We start from the raw sequence: 17,037 nt of genomic DNA, 5'->3' as shown, positions 1-17,037 counted from the left end.
TTTTCTCTTCTGTGGATTTTTTAGGTCTGTGGATTTTCTCGTCTGTGGATTTTTTCGTCTGTGGATTTTTCCGTCTGTGGATTTTTTCCGTCTGTGGATTTTTTCGTCTGTGGATTTTTTCCGTCTGTGGGTTTTTCCGTCTGTGTTTTTTTTCCGTCTGTGGATTTTTTCCGTCTGAGGGTTTTTCCCGTCTGTGGATTTTCTCGTGTGTGGATTTTTTCCCTCTGGATTTTTTCGTCTGTGGATTTTCCGTCTGTGGATTTTTTGTCTTTGGATTTTTTCGTCTGTGGATTTTTTCCGTCTGTGGATTTTTTCCGTCTGTGGATTTTTCCGTCTGTGGATTTTTTCCGTCTGTGGATTTTCTCGTCTGTGGATTTTTTCGTCTGTGGATTTTCTCGTCTGTGGATTTTTTCTCTATGGATTTTTTCGTCTGTGGGTTTTTTCCATCTGTGGATTTTCTCGTCTGTGGATTTTCTCGTCTGTGGATTTTTTCCGTCTGTGGATTTTTTCGTCTGTGGATTTTTCCGTCTGTCGATTTTTTCCGTCTGTGGATTTTCTCGTCTGTGGATTTTCTCGTCTGTGGATTTTTTCCGTCTGTGGATTTTTTCGTCTGTGAATTTTCTCGTCTGTGGGTTTATTCCGTCTGTGGATTTTTTCATCTGTGTTTTTTTTCGTCTGTGGATTTTGTCGTCTGTGGATTTTTCCGTCTGTGGATTTTCTCGTCTGTGGATTTTCTCGTCTGTGGATTTTTTCTCTATGGATTTTTTCGTCTGTGGGTTTTTTCCGTCTGTGGATTTTTTCGTCTGTGGATTTTTCCGTCTGTGGATTTTTTCCGTCTGTGGATTTTCTCGTCTGTGGATTTTCTCGTCTGTGGATTTTTTCCGTCTGTGGATTTTGCCGTTTGTGAATTTCCTCGTCTGTGGGTTTTTTCCGTCTGTGGATTTTTTCATCTGTGTTTTTTTTCGTCTGTGGATTTTGTCGTCTGTGGATTTTTCCGTCTGTGGATTTTCTCGTCTGTGGATTTTTTCCGTCTGTGGATTTTTTCGTCTGTGGATTTTTTCCGTCTGTGGATTTTTTCGTCTGTGGATTTTTCCGTCTGTGGATTTTTCCGTCTGTGGATTTTCTCGTCTGTGGATTTTCTCGTCTGTGGATTTTTTCCGTCTGTGGATTTTCTCGTCTGTGGATTTTCTCTTCTGTGGATTTTTTCCGTCTGTGGATTTTCTCGTCTGTGGATTTTTTCGTCTGTGGATTTTTCCGTCTGTGGATTTTTTCCGTCTGTGGATTTTTTCGTCTGTGGATTTTTTCCGTCTGTGGGTTTTTCCGTCTGTGGTTTTTTTCCGTCTGTGGATTTTCCCCTCTGTGGATTTTCTCGTCTGTGGATTTTTTCCGTCTGTGGATTTTCTCGTCTGTGGATTTTTTCGTCTGTGGATTTTTTCGTCTGTGGATTTTCTCGTCTGTGGATTTTTTCTCTGTGGATTTTTTCGTCTGTGGCTTTTTTCCGTCTGTGGATTTTCTCGTCTGTGGATTTTCTCCTCTGTGGATTTTTTCCGTCTGTGGATTTTTTCGTCTGTGGATTTTCTCGTCTGTGGATTTTCCGTCTGTGGATTTTCTCGTCTGTGGATTTTCTCGTCTGTGGATTTTTTCCGTGTGTGGATTTTTTTCGTCTGTGGATTTTTCCGTCTGTGGATTTTTTCCGTGTGTGGATTTTTTTCGTCTGTGGATTTTGCCGACTGTGGATTTTTTCCGTCTGTGGGTTTTTCCGTCTGTGTTTTTTTTCCGTCTGTGGATTTTTTCGTCTGTGGATTTTCTCGTCTGTGGATTTTCCGTCTGTGGATTTTCTCGTCTGTGGATTTCTTCCGTCTGTGGATTTTTTCCGTCTGTGGATTTTCCGTCTGTGGATTTTTTCCGTCTGTGGATTCTGCCGTCTGTGGGTTTTTCCGTCTGTGGTTTTTTTCCGTCTGTGGATTTTCTCGTCTGTGGATTTTTTCGTCTGTGGATTTTCTGGTCTGTGGATTTCGCGTCTGTGGATTTTTCCGTCTGTGGATTTTTTCGTCTGTGGATTTTTTCGTCTGTGGATTTTTTCCGTCTGTGGATTTTCTCGTCTGTGGATTTTTGTCGTCTGTAGATTTTAACGTCTGTGGATTTCGCGTCTGTGGATTTTTTCCGTCTGTGGATTTTTTCCGTCTGTGGATTTTGCCGTCTGTGGATTTTTTCGTCTGTGGATTTTGCCGTCTGTGGATTCTTTCCGTCTGTGTATTTTGCCGTCTGTGGATTTTTTCCGTCTGTGGATTTTTTCGTCTGTGGATTTTCCGTCTGTGGATTTTTTGTCTTTGGATTTTCTCGTCTGTGGATTTTCTCGTCTGTGGATTTTTTCGTCTGTGGATTTTTTCGTCTGTGGGTTTTTTCGTCTGTGGGTTTTTTCCGTCTGTGGATTTTCTCGTCTGTGGATTTTCTCGTCTGTGGATTTTTTTCGTCTGTGGATTTTCTCGTCTGTGGATTTTCTCGTCTGTGGGTTCTTCCCGTCTGTGGATTTTTTCATCTGTGTTTTTTTTCGTCTGTGGATTTTTTCATCTGTGTTTTTTTTCGTCTGTGGATTTTGTCGTCTGTGGATTTTCTCGTCTGTGGATTTTTTCTCTGTGGATTTTTTCGTCTGTGGCTTTTTTCCGTCTGGATTTTCTCGTCTGTGGATTTTCTCCTCTGTGGATTTTTTCCGTCTGTGGATTTTTTCGTCTGTGGATTTTCTCGTCTGTGGATTTTCCGTCTGTGGATTTTCTCGTCTGTGGATTTCTTCCGTCTGTGGATTTTTTCCGTCTGTGGATTTTCCGTCTGTGGATTTTTTCCGTCTGTGGATTCTGCCGTCTGTGGATTCTTCCGTCTGTGGATTTTTTCCGTCTGTGGATTTTTTCGTCTGTAGATTTTCTCGTCTGTGGATTTTCTCGTCTGTGGATTTTTTCTATCTGTGGATTTTCTCGTCTGTGGATTTTTTCGTCTGTGGATTTTTTCGTCTGTGGATTTTTTCGTCTGTGGATTTTCTCGTCTGTGGATTTTCTCGTCTGTGGATTTTTTCTGTCTGTGGATTTTTTCGTCTGTGGATTTTTTCCGTCTGAGGGTTTTTCCCGTCTGTGGATTTTCTCGTGTGTGGATTTTTTCCCTCTGGATTTTTTCGTCTGTGGATTTTCCGTCTGTGGATTTTTTGTCTTTGGATTTTTTCGTCTGTGGATTTTTTCCGTCTGTGGATTTTTTCCGTCTGTGGATTTTTTCGTCTGTGGATTTTCTCGTGTGTGGATTTTTTCCCTCTGGATTTTTTCGTCTGTGGATTTTCCGTCTGTGGATTTTTTGTCTTTGGATTTTTTCGTCTGTGGATTTTTTCCGTCTGTGGATTTTTTCCGTCTGTGGATTTTTCCGTCTGTGGATTTTTCCGTCTGTGGATTTTCTCGTCTGTGGATTTTCTCGTCTGTGGATTTTTTCCGTCTGTGGATTTTTTCGTCTGTGGATTTTTTCCGTCTGTGGATTTTTTCGTCTGTGGATTTTTCCGTCTGTGGATTTTTCCGTCTGTGGATTTTCTCGTCTGTGGATTTTCTCGTCTGTGGATTTTTTCCGTCTGTGGATTTTCTCGTCTGTGGATTTTCTCTTCTGTGGATTTTTTAGGTCTGTGGATTTTCTCGTCTGTGGATTTTTTCGTCTGTGGATTTTTCCGTCTGTGGATTTTTTCCGTCTGTGGATTTTTTCGTCTGTGGATTTTTTCCGTCTGTGGGTTTTTCCGTCTGTGTTTTTTTTCCGTCTGTGGATTTTTTCCGTCTGAGGGTTTTTCCCGTCTGTGGATTTTCTCGTGTGTGGATTTTTTCCCTCTGGATTTTTTCGTCTGTGGATTTTCCGTCTGTGGATTTTTTGTCTTTGGATTTTTTCGTCTGTGGATTTTTTCCGTCTGTGGATTTTTTCCGTCTGTGGATTTTTTCGTCTGTGGATTTTTTCGTCTGTGGATTTTCTCGTCTGTGGATTTTCCGTCTGTGGATTTTCTCGTCTGTGGATTTCTTCCGTCTGTGGATTTTTTCCGTCTGTGGATTTTCCGTCTGTGGATTTTTTCCGTCTGTGGATTCTGCCGTCTGTGGATTCTTCCGTCTGTGGATTTTTTCCGTCTGTGGATTTTTTCGTCTGTAGATTTTCTCGTCTGTGGATTTTCTCGTCTGTGGATTTTCTCGTCTGTGGATTTTTTCCGTCTGTGGATTTTTTCGTCTGTGGATTTTTCCGTCTGTCGATTTTTTCCGTCTGTGGATTTTCTCGTCTGTGGATTTTCTCGTCTGTGGATTTTTTCCGTCTGTGGATTTTTTCGTCTGTGGATTTTCTCGTCTGTGGGTTTTTTCCGTCTGTGGATTTTTTCATCTGTGTTTTTTTTCGTCTGTGGATTTTGTCGTCTGTGGATTTTTCCGTCTGTGGATTTTCTCGTCTGTGGATTTTCTCGTCTGTGGATTTTTTCTCTATGGATTTTTTCGTCTGTGGGTTTTTTCCGTCTGAGGGTTTTTCCCGTCTGTGGATTTTCTCGTGTGTGGATTTTTTCCCTCTGGATTTTTTCGTCTGTGGATTTTCCGTCTGTGGATTTTTTGTCTTTGGATTTTTTCGTCTGTGGATTTTTTCCGTCTGTGGATTTTTTCCGTCTGTGGATTTTTTCGTCTGTGGATTTTTTCCGTCTGTGGATTTTTTCGTCTGTGGATTTTTCCGTCTGTGGATTTTTCCGTCTGTGGATTTTCTCGTCTGTGGATTTTCTCGTCTGTGGATTTTTTCCGTCTGTGGATTTTCTCGTCTGTGGATTTTCTCTTCTGTGGATTTTTTAGGTCTGTGGATTTTCTCGTCTGTGGATTTTTTCGTCTGTGGATTTTTCCGTCTGTGGATTTTTTCCGTCTGTGGATTTTTTCGTCTGTGGATTTTTTCCGTCTGTGGGTTTTTCCGTCTGTGTTTTTTTTCCGTCTGTGGATTTTTTCCGTCTGAGGGTTTTTCCCGTCTGTGGATTTTCTCGTGTGTGGATTTTTTCCCTCTGGATTTTTTCGTCTGTGGATTTTCCGTCTGTGGATTTTTTGTCTTTGGATTTTTTCGTCTGTGGATTTTTTCCGTCTGTGGATTTTTACCGTCTGTGGATTTTTCCGTCTGTGGATTTTTTCCGTCTGTGGATTTTCTCGTCTGTGGATTTTTTCGTCTGTGGATTTTCTCGTCTGTGGATTTTTTCTCTATGGATTTTTTCGTCTGTGGGTTTTTTCCATCTGTGGATTTTCTCGTCTGTGGATTTTCTCGTCTGTGGATTTTTTCCGTCTGTGGATTTTTTCGTCTGTGGATTTTTCCGTCTGTCGATTTTTTCCGTCTGTGGATTTTCTCGTCTGTGGATTTTCTCGTCTGTGGATTTTTTCCGTCTGTGGATTTTTTCGTCTGTGAATTTTCTCGTCTGTGGGTTTTTTCCGTCTGTGGATTTTTTCATCTGTGTTTTTTTTCGTCTGTGGATTTTGTCGTCTGTGGATTTTTCCGTCTGTGGATTTTCTCGTCTGTGGATTTTCTCGTCTGTGGATTTTCTCGTCTGTGGATTTTTTCCGTCTGTGGATTTTTTCGTCTGTGGATTTTTCCGTCTGTGGATTTTTTCCGTCTGTGGATTTTCTCGTCTGTGGATTTTCTCGTCTGTGGATTTTTTCCGTCTGTGGATTTTGCCGTTTGTGAATTTTCTCGTCTGTGGGTTTTTTCCGTCTGTGGATTTTTTCATCTGTGTTTTTTTTCGTCTGTGGATTTTGTCGTCTGTGGATTTTTCCGTCTGTGGATTTTCTCGTCTGTGGATTTTTTCCGTCTGTGGATTTTTTCGTCTGTGGATTTTTTCCGTCTGTGGATTTTTTCGTCTGTGGATTTTTCCGTCTGTGGATTTTTCCGTCTGTGGATTTTCTCGTCTGTGGATTTTCTCGTCTGTGGATTTTTTCCGTCTGTGGATTTTCTCGTCTGTGGATTTTCTCTTCTGTGGATTTTTTCCGTCTGTGGATTTTCTCGTCTGTGGATTTTTTCGTCTGTGGATTTTTCCGTCTGTGGATTTTTTCCGTCTGTGGATTTTTTCGTCTGTGGATTTTTTCCGTCTGTGGGTTTTTCCGTCTGTGGTTTTTTTCCGTCTGTGGATTTTCTCGTCTGTGGATTTTCTCGTCTGTGGATTTTTTCCGTCTGTGGATTTTCTCGTCTGTGGATTTTTTCGTCTGTGGATTTTTTCGTCTGTGGATTTTCTCGTCTGTGGATTTTTTCTCTGTGGATTTTTTCGTCTGTGGCTTTTTTCCGTCTGTGGATTTTCTCGTCTGTGGATTTTCTCCTCTGTGGATTTTTTCCGTCTGTGGATTTTTTCGTCTGTGGATTTTCTCGTCTGTGGATTTTCCGTCTGTGGATTTTCTCGTCTGTGGATTTTCTCGTCTGTGGATTTTTTCCGTGTGTGGATTTTTTTCGTCTGTGGATTTTTCCGTCTGTGGATTTTTTCCGTGTGTGGATTTTTTTCGTCTGTGGATTTTGCCGACTGTGGATTTTTTCGTCTGTGGATTTTTTCGTCTGTGGGTTTTTTCGTCTGTGGATTTTTTCGTCTGTGGATTTTCTCGTCTGTGGATTTTCCGTCTGTGGATTTTCTCGTCTGTGGATTTCTTCCGTCTGTGGATTTTTTCCGTCTGTGGATTTTCCGTCTGTGGATTTTTTCCGTCTGTGGATTCTGCCGTCTGTGGGTTTTTCCGTCTGTGGTTTTTTTCCGTCTGTGGATTTTCTCGTCTGTGGATTTTTTCGTCTGTGGATTTTTTCGTCTGTGGATTTTCTCGTCTGTGGATTTCGCGTCTGTGGATTTTTCCGTCTGTGGATTTTTTCGTCTGTGGATTTTTTCGTCTGTGGATTTTTTCCGTCTGTGGATTTTCTCGTCTGTGGATTTTTGTCGTCTGTAGATTTTAACGTCTGTGGATTTCGCGTCTGTGGATTTTTTCCGTCTGTGGATTTTTTCCGTCTGTGGATTTTGCCGTCTGTGGATTTTTTCGTCTGTGGATTTTGCCGTCTGTGGATTCTTTGTGTCTGTGTATTTTGCCGTCTGTGGATTTTTTCCGTCTGTGGATTTTTTCGTCTGTGGATTTTCCGTCTGTGGATTTTTTGTCTTTGGATTTTCTCGTCTGTGGATTTTCTCGTCTGTGGATTTTTTCGTCTGTGGATTTTTTCGTCTGTGGGTTTTTTCGTCTGTGGGTTTTTTCCGTCTGTGGATTTTCTCGTCTGTGGATTTTCTCGTCTGTGGATTTTTTTCGTCTGTGGATTTTCTCGTCTGTGGATTTTCTCGTCTGTGGGTTCTTCCCGTCTGTGGATTTTTTCATCTGTGTTTTTTTTCGTCTGTGGATTTTTTCATCTGTGTTTTTTTTCGTCTGTGGATTTTGTCGTCTGTGGATTTTTCCGTCTGTGGATTTTCTCGTCTGTGGATTTTTTCCGTCTGTGGATTTTTTCGTCTGTGGATTTTTTCCGTCTGTGGATTTTTTCGTCTGTGGATTTTTCCGTCTGTGGATTTTTTCGTCTGTGGATTTTTTCGTCTGTGGATTTTTTCGTCTGTGGATTTTCTCGTCTGTGGATTTTTTCGTCTGTAGATTTTCTCGTCTGTGGATTTTTTCGTCTGTGGATTTTCTCGTCTGTGGATTTTTTCCGTCTGTGGATTTTCTCGTCTGTGGATTTTTTCGTCTGTGGATTTTTCCGTCTGTGGATTTTTTCCGTCTGTGGATTTTTTCGTCTGTGGATTTTTTCCGTCTGTGGGTTTTTCCGTCTGTGGTTTTTTTCCGTCTGTGGATTTTCTCGTCTGTGGATTTTCTCGTCTGTGGATTTTGTCGTCTGTGGATTTTTTCCGTCTGTGGATTTTTTCGTCTGTGGATTTTCTCGTCTGTGGATTTTCCGTCTGTGGATTTTCTCGTCTGTGGATTTTCTCGTCTGTGGATTTTTTCCGTGTGTGGATTTTTTTCGTCTGTGGATTTTTTCGTCTGTGGATTTTTTCCGTGTGTGGATTTTTTTCGTCTGTGGATTTTGCCGACTGTGGATTTTTTCGTCTGTGGATTTTTTCGTCTGTGGGTTTTTTCGTCTGTGGATTTTTTCGTCTGTGGATTTTCTCGTCTGTGGATTTTCCGTCTGTGGATTTTCTCGTCTGTGGATTTCTTCCGTCTGTGGATTTTTTCCGTCTGTGGATTTTCTCGTCTGTGGATTTTCTCGTCTGTGGATTTTTTTCGTCTGTGGATTTTCTCGTCTGTGGATTTTCTCGTCTGTGGGTTCTTCCCGTCTGTGGATTTTTTCATCTGTGTTTTTTTTCGTCTGTGGATTTTTTCATCTGTGTTTTTTTTCGTCTGTGGATTTTGTCGTCTGTGGATTTTTCCGTCTGTGGATTTTCTCGTCTGTGGATTTTTTCCGTCTGTGGATTTTTTCGTCTGTGGATTTTTTCCGTCTGTGGATTTTTTCGTCTGTGGATTTTTTCGTCTGTGGATTTTCTCGTCTGTGGATTTTTTCGTCTGTAGATTTTCTCGTCTGTGGATTTTTTCGTCTGTGGATTTTCTCTTCTGTGGATATTTTCCGTCTGTGGATTTTCTCGTCTGTGGATTTTTTCGTCTGTGGATTTTTCCGTCTGTGGATTTTTTCCGTCTGTGGATTTTTTCGTCTGTGGATTTTTTCCGTCTGTGGGTTTTTCCGTCTGTGGTTTTTTTCCGTCTGTGGATTTTCTCGTCTGTGGATTTTCTCGTCTGTGGATTTTTTCCGTCTGTGGATTTTCTCGTCTGTGGATTTTTTCGTCTGTGGATTTTTTCGTCTGTGGATTTTCTCGTCTGTGGATTTTTTCTCTGTGGATTTTTTCGTCTGTGGCTTTTTTCCGTCTGTGGATTTTCTCGTCTGTGGATTTTCTCCTCTGTGGATTTTTTCCGTCTGTGGATTTTTTCGTCTGTGGATTTTCTCGTCTGTGGATTTTCCGTCTGTGGATTTTCTCGTCTGTGGATTTTCTCGTCTGTGGATTTTTTCCGTGTGTGGATTTTTTTCGTCTGTGGATTTTTTCGTCTGTGGATTTTTTCCGTGTGTGGATTTTTTTCGTCTGTGGATTTTGCCGACTGTGGATTTTTTCGTCTGTGGATTTTTTCGTCTGTGGGTTTTTTCGTCTGTGGATTTTTTCGTCTGTGGATTTTCTCGTCTGTGGATTTTCCGTCTGTGGATTTTCTCGTCTGTGGATTTCTTCCGTCTGTGGATTTTTTCCGTCTGTGGATTCTGCCGTCTGTGGGTTTTTCCGTCTGTGGTTTTTTTCCGTCTGTGGATTTTCTCGTCTGTGGATTTTTTCGTCTGTGGATTTTTTCGTCTGTGGATTCTCTCGTCTGTGGATTTTGCCGTCTGTGGATTCTTTCCGTCTGTGGATTTTTTCGTCTGTGGATTTTGCCGTCTGTGGATTCTTTCCGTCTGTTTATTTTGCCGTCTGTGGATTTTTTCCGTCTGTGGATTTTTTCGTCTGTGGATTTTCCGTCTGTGGATTTTTTGTCTTTGGATTTTCTCGTCTGTGGATTTTTTCCGTCTGTGGATTTTTCCGTCTGTGGATTTTTTCCGTCTGTGGATTTTCTCGTCTGTGCATTTTTTCGTCTGTGGATTTTTCCGTCTGTGGTTTTTTTCCGTCTGTGGATTTTCTCGTCTGTGGATTTTCTCATCTGTGGATTTTTTCGTCTGTGGATTTTTTCCGTCTGTGGATTTTCTCGTCTGTGGATTTTTTCGTCTGTGGATTTTTTCGTCTGTGGATTTTCTCGTCTGTGGATTTTTTCTCTGTGGATTTTTTCGTCTGTGGCTTTTTTCCGTCTGTGGATTTTCTCGTCTGTGGATTTTCTCCTCTGTGGATTTTTTCCGTCTGTGGATTTTTTCGTCTGTGGATTTTCCGTCTGTGGATTTTCTCGTCTGTGGATTTCTTCCGTCTGTGGATTTTCCGTCTGTGGATTTTTTCCGTCTGTGGATTCTGCCGTCTGTGGATTCTTCCGTCTGTGGATTTTTTCCGTCTGTGGATTTTTTCGTCTGTAGATTTTCTCGTCTGTGGATTTTCTCGTCTGTGGATTTTCTCGTCTGTGGATTTTTTCGTCTGTGGATTTTTTCGTCTGTGGATTTTCTCGTCTGTGGATTTTTTCGTCTGTAGATTTTCTCGTCTGTGGATTTTTTCGTCTGTGGATTTTTTCCGTCTGTGGATTTTTTCCGTCTGTGGATTTTTTCGTCTGTGGATTTTTTCGTCTGTTGATTTTCTCGTCTGTGGATTTCGCGTCTGTGGATTTTTCCGTCTGTGGATTTTTTCGTCTGTGGATTTTTTCGTCTGTGGATTTTGCCGCCTGTGTATTTTTGTCGTCTGTAGATTTTAACGTCTGTGGATTTCGCGTCTGTGGATTTTTTTTCCGTCTTTGGATTTTCTCGTCTGTGGATTTTTTCGTCTGTGGGTTTTTTCCTCTGTGGATTTTCTCGTCTGTGGATTTTCTCTTCTGTGGATTTTTTCCGTCTGTGGATTTTGCCGTCTGTGGATTTTTCCGTCTGTAGATTTTTCCGTCTGTACATTTTTCCGTCTGTGGATTTTCTCGTCTGTGGATTTTTTCGTCTGTGGGTTTTTTCCTCTGTGGATTTTCTCGTCTGTGGATTTTCTCTTCTGTGGATTTTTTCCGTCTGTGGATTTTGCCGTCTGTGGATTTTTCCGTCTGTGGATTTTTCCGTCTGTAGATTTTTCCGTCTGTACATTTTTCCGTCTGTGGATTTTGCCGTCTGTGGATTTTTTCCGTCTGTGGATTCTGCCGTCTGTGGGTTTTTCCGTGTGTGGTTTTTTTCCGTCTGTGGATTTTCTCGTCTGTGGATTTTTTCGTCTGTGGATTTTTTCGTCTGTGGATTTTTTCCGTCTGTGGATTTTCTCGTCTGTGGATTTTTGTCGTCTGTAGATTTTAACGTCTGTGGATTTCGCGTCTGTGGATTTTTTCCGTCTGTGGATTTTTTCCGTCTGTGGATTTTGCCGTCTGTGGATTTTTCCGTCTGTGGATTTTTTTCGTCTGTGGATTTTTTCGTCTGTGGATTTTTTCCGTGTGTGGATTTTTTTCGTCTGTGGATTTTGCCGACTGTGGATTTTTTCGTCTGTGGATTTTTTCGTCTGTGGGTTTTTTCGTCTGTGGATTTTTTCGTCTGTGGATTTTTCCGTCTGTGGATTTTCCGTCTGTGGATTTTCTCGTCTGTGGATTTCTTCCGTCTGTGGATTTTTTCCGTCTGTGGATTTTCCGTCTGTGGATTTTTTCCGTCTGTGGATTCTGCCGTCTGTGGGTTTTTCCGTCTGTGGTTTTTTTCCGTCTGTGGATTTTCTCGTCTGTGGATTTTTTCGTCTGTGGATTTTTTCGTCTGTGGATTTTTTCCGTCTGTGGATTTTCTCGTCTGTGGATTTTTGTCGTCTGTAGATTTTAACGTCTGTGGATTTCGCGTCTGCGGATTTTTTCCGTCTGTGGATTTTGGCGTCTGTGGATTTTGCCGTCTGTGGATTTTTTCGTCTGTGGATTTTGCCGTCTGTGGATTCTTTCCGTCTGTGTATTTTGCCGTCTGTGGATTTTTTCCGTCTGTGGATTTTTTCGTCTGTGGATTTTCCGTCTGTGGATTTTTTGTCTTTGGATTTTTTCTCTGTGGATTTTTTCGTCTGTGGATTTTTTCGTCTGTGGATTTTTTCGTCTGTGGATTTTTTCGTCTGTGGATTTTTCCGTCTGTGGATTTTTCCGTCTGTGGATTTTCCGTCTGTGGATTTTTTGTCTTTGGATTTTTTCGTCTGTGGATTTTTTCCGTCTGTGGATTTTTTCCGTCTGTGGATTTTTCCGTCACTGGATTTTTTCCGTCTGTGGATTTTTTCGTCTGTGGATTTTTTCGTCTGTGGATTTTCTCGTCTGTGGATTTTTTCGTCTGTGGATTTTCTCGTCTGTGGATTTTCTCGTCTGTGGATTTTTTCCGTCTGTGGATTTTCTCGTCTGTGGATTTTCTCGTCTGTGGATTTTTTCCGTCTGTGGATTTTCTCGTCTGTGGATTTTGTCATCTGTGGATTTTTTCCGTCTGTGGATTTTTCCGTCTGTGGATATTGTCGTCTGTGGATTTTCTCGTCTGTGGATTTTTTCGTCTGTAGATTTTGCCGTCTGTGGATTCTTTCCGTCTGTGTATTTTGCCGTCTGTGGCAAAAATCCAGAGATTCTCTGTGGATTTTTTCGTCTGTGGCTTTTTTCCGTCTGTGGATTTTCTCGTCTGTGGATTTTCTCCTCTGTGGATTTTTTCCGTCTGTGGATTTTTTCGTCTGTGGATTTTCTCGTCTGTGGATTTTCCGTCTGTGGATTTTCTCGTCTGTGGATTTTCTCGTCTGTGGATTTTTTCCGTGTGTGGATTTTTTTCGTCTGTGGATTTTTTCGTCTGTGGATTTTTTCCGTGTGTGGATTTTTTTCGTCTGTGGATTTTGCCGACTGTGGATTTTTTCGTCTGTGGATTTTTTCGTCTGTGGGTTTTTTCGTCTGTGGATTTTTTCGTCTGTGGATTTTCTCGTCTGTGGATTTTCCGTCTGTGGATTTTCTCGTCTGTGGATTTCTTCCGTCTGTGGATTTTTTCCGTCTGTGGATTTTCTCGTCTGTGGATTTTCTCGTCTGTGGATTTTTTTCGTCTGTGGATTTTCTCGTCTGTGGATTTTCTCGTCTGTGGGTTCTTCCCGTCTGTGGATTTTTTCATCTGTGTTTTTTTTCGTCTGTGGATTTTTTCATCTGTGTTTTTTTTCGTCTGTGGATTTTGTCGTCTGTGGATTTTTCCGTCTGTGGATTTTCTCGTCTGTGGATTTTTTCCGTCTGTGGATTTTTTCGTCTGTGGATTTTTTCCGTCTGTGGATTTTTTCGTCTGTGGATTTTTTCGTCTGTGGATTTTCTCGTCTGTGGATTTTTTCGTCTGTAGATTTTCTCGTCTGTGGATTTTTTCGTCTGTGGATTTTCTCTTCTGTGGATATTTTCCGTCTGTGGATTTTCTCGTCTGTGGATTTTTTCGTCTGTGGATTTTTCCGTCTGTGGATTTTTTCCGTCTGTGGATTTTTTCGTCTGTGGATTTTTTCCGTCTGTGGGTTTTTCCGTCTGTGGTTTTTTTCCGTCTGTGGATTTTCTCGTCTGTGGATTTTCTCGTCTGTGGATTTTTTCCGTCTGTGGATTTTCTCGTCTGTGGATTTTTTCGTCTGTGGATTTTTTCGTCTGTGGATTTTCTCGTCTGTGGATTTTTTCTCTGTGGATTTTTTCGTCTGTGGCTTTTTTCCGTCTGTGGATTTTCTCGTCTGTGGATTTTCTCCTCTGTGGATTTTTTCCGTCTGTGGATTTTTTCGTCTGTGGATTTTCTCGTCTGTGGATTTTCCGTCTGTGGATTTTCTCGTCTGTGGATTTTCTCGTCTGTGGATTTTTTCCGTGTGTGGATTTTTTTCGTCTGTGGATTTTTTCGTCTGTGGATTTTTTCCGTGTGTGGATTTTTTTCGTCTGTGGATTTTGCCGACTGTGGATTTTTTCGTCTGTGGATTTTTTCGTCTGTGGGTTTTTTCGTCTGTGGATTTTTTCGTCTGTGGATTTTCTCGTCTGTGGATTTTCCGTCTGTGGATTTTCTCGTCTGTGGATTTCTTCCGTCTGTGGATTTTTTCCGTCTGTGGATTCTGCCGTCTGTGGGTTTTTCCGTCTGTGGTTTTTTTCCGTCTGTGGATTTTCTCGTCTGTGGATTTTTTCGTCTGTGGATTTTTTCGTCTGTGGATTCTCTCGTCTGTGGATTTTGCCGTCTGTGGATTCTTTCCGTCTGTGGATTTTTTCGTCTGTGGATTTTGCCGTCTGTGGATTCTTTCCGTCTGTTTATTTTGCCGTCTGTGGATTTTTTCCGTCTGTGGATTTTTTCGTCTGTGGATTTTCCGTCTGTGGATTTTTTGTCTTTGGATTTTCTCGTCTGTGGATTTTTTCCGTCTGTGGATTTTTCCGTCTGTGGATTTTTTCCGTCTGTGGATTTTCTCGTCTGTGCATTTTTTCGTCTGTGGATTTTTCCGTCTGTGGTTTTTTTCCGTCTGTGGATTTTCTCGTCTGTGGATTTTCTCATCTGTGGATTTTTTCGTCTGTGGATTTTTTCCGTCTGTGGATTTTCTCGTCTGTGGATTTTTTCGTCTGTGGATTTTTTCGTCTGTGGATTTTCTCGTCTGTGGATTTTTTCTCTGTGGATTTTTTCGTCTGTGGCTTTTTTCCGTCTGTGGATTTTCTCGTCTGTGGATTTTCTCCTCTGTGGATTTTTTCCGTCTGTGGATTTTTTCGTCTGTGGATTTTCCGTCTGTGGATTTTCTCGTCTGTGGATTTCTTCCGTCTGTGGATTTTCCGTCTGTGGATTTTTTCCGTCTGTGGATTCTGCCGTCTGTGGATTCTTCCGTCTGTGGATTTTTTCCGTCTGTGGATTTTTTCGTCTGTAGATTTTCTCGTCTGTGGATTTTCTCGTCTGTGGATTTTCTCGTCTGTGGATTTTTTCGTCTGTGGATTTTTTCGTCTGTGGATTTTCTCGTCTGTGGATTTTTTCGTCTGTAGATTTTCTCGTCTGTGGATTTTTTCGTCTGTGGATTTTTTCCGTCTGTGGATTTTTTCCGTCTGTGGATTTTTTCGTCTGTGGATTTTTTCGTCTGTTGATTTTCTCGTCTGTGGATTTCGCGTCTGTGGATTTTTCCGTCTGTGGATTTTTTCGTCTGTGGATTTTTTCGTCTGTGGATTTTGCCGCCTGTGTATTTTTGTCGTCTGTAGATTTTAACGTCTGTGGATTTCGCGTCTGTGGATTTTTCCGTCTGTGGATTTTTTCGTCTGTGGATTTTTTTTCCGTCTTTGGATTTTCTCGTCTGTGGATTTTTTCGTCTGTGGGTTTTTTCCTCTGTGGATTTTCTCGTCTGTGGATTTTCTCTTCTGTGGATTTTTTCCGTCTGTGGATTTTGCCGTCTGTGGATTTTTCCGTCTGTAGATTTTTCCGTCTGTACATTTTTCCGTCTGTGGATTTTCTCGTCTGTGGATTTTTTCGTCTGTGGGTTTTTTCCTCTGTGGATTTTCTCGTCTGTGGATTTTCTCTTCTGTGGATTTTTTCCGTCTGTGGATTTTGCCGTCTGTGGATTTTTCCGTCTGTGGATTTTTCCGTCTGTAGATTTTTCCGTCTGTACATTTTTCCGTCTGTGGATTTTGCCGTCTGTGGATTTTTTCCGTCTGTGGATTCTGCCGTCTGTGGGTTTTTCCGTCTGTGGTTTTTTTCCGTCTGTGGATTTTCTCGTCTGTGGATTTTTTCGTCTGTGGATTTTTTCGTCTGTGGATTTTTTCCGTCTGTGGATTTTCTCGTCTGTGGATTTTTGTCGTCTGTAGATTTTAACGTCTGTGGATTTCGCGTCTGTGGATTTTTTCCGTCTGTGGATTTTTTCCGTCTGTGGATTTTGCCGTCTGTGGATTTTTCCGTCTGTGGATTTTTTTCGTCTGTGGATTTTTTCGTCTGTGGATTTTTTCCGTGTGTGGATTTTTTTCGTCTGTGGATTTTGCCGACTGTGGATTTTTTCGTCTGTGGATTTTTTCGTCTGTGGGTTTTTTCGTCTGTGGATTTTTTCGTCTGTGGATTTTTCCGTCTGTGGATTTTCCGTCTGTGGATTTTCTTGTCTGTGGATTTCTTCCGTCTGTGGATTTTTTCCGTCTGTGGATTTTCCGTCTGTGGATTTTTTCCGTCTGTGGATTCTGCCGTCTGTGGGTTTTTCCGTCTGTGGTTTTTTTCCGTCTGTGGATTTTCTCGTCTGTGGATTTTTTCGTCTGTGGATTTTTTCGTCTGTGGATTTTTTCCGTCTGTGGATTTTCTCGTCTGTGGATTTTTGTCGTCTGTAGATTTTAACGTCTGTGGATTTCGCGTCTGCGGATTTTTTCCGTCTGTGGATTTTGGCGTCTGTGGATTTTGCCGTCTGTGGATTTTTTCGTCTGTGGATTTTGCCGTCTGTGGATTCTTTCCGTCTGTGTATTTTGCCGTCTGTGGATTTTTTCCGTCTGTGGATTTTTTCGTCTGTGGATTTTCCGTCTGTGGATTTTTTGTCTTTGGATTTTTTCTCTGTGGATTTTTTCGTCTGTGGATTTTTTCGTCTGTGGATTTTTTCGTCTGTGGATTTTTTCGTCTGTGGATTTTTCCGTCTGTGGATTTTTCCGTCTGTGGATTTTCCGTCTGTGGATTTTTTGTCTTTGGATTTTTTCGTCTGTGGATTTTTTCCGTCTGTGGATTTTTTCCGTCTGTGGATTTTTCCGTCACTGGATTTTTTCCGTCTGTGGATTTTTTCGTCTGTGGATTTTTTCGTCTGTGGATTTTCTCGTCTGTGGATTTTTTCGTCTGTGGATTTTCTCGTCTGTGGATTTTCTCGTCTGTGGATTTTTTCCGTCTGTGGATTTTCTCGTCTGTGGATTTTGTCGTCTGTGGATTTTTTCCGTCTGTGGATTTTTCCGTCTGTGGATATTGTCGTCTGTGGATTTTCTCGTCTGTGGATTTTTTCGTCTGTAGATTTTGCCGTCTGTGGATTCTTTCCGTCTGTGTATTTTGCCGTCTGTGGCAAAAATCCAGAGATTCTCTGTGGATTTTTTCGTCTGTGGCTTTTTTCCGTCTGTGGATTTTCTCGTCTGTGGATTTTCTCCTCTGTGGATTTTTTCCGTCTGTGGATTTTTTCGTCTGTGGATTTTCTCGTCTGTGGATTTTCCGTCTGTGGATTTTCTCGTCTGTGGATTTTCTCGTCTGTGGATTTTTTCCGTGTGTGGATTTTTTTCGTCTGTGGATTTTTTCGTCTGTGGATTTTTTCCGTGTGTGGATTTTTTTCGTCTGTGGATTTTGCCGACTGTGGATTTTTTCGTCTGTGGATTTTTTCGTCTGTGGGTTTTTTCGTCTGTGGATTTTTTCGTCTGTGGATTTTCTCGTCTGTGGATTTTCCGTCTGTGGATTTTCTCGTCTGTGGATTTCTTCCGTCTGTGGATTTTTTCCGTCTGTGGATTTTCTCGT

The sequence above is a fragment of the Heliangelus exortis genome, chromosome 30 (assembly GCF_036169615.1).
Source record: "Heliangelus exortis chromosome 30, bHelExo1.hap1, whole genome shotgun sequence".
Classification (NCBI taxonomy): Eukaryota; Metazoa; Chordata; class Aves; order Apodiformes; family Trochilidae; genus Heliangelus; species Heliangelus exortis.
The sequence above is the reverse complement of the archived record's forward strand: the minus strand, read 5'-3'. Positions refer to the sequence as shown.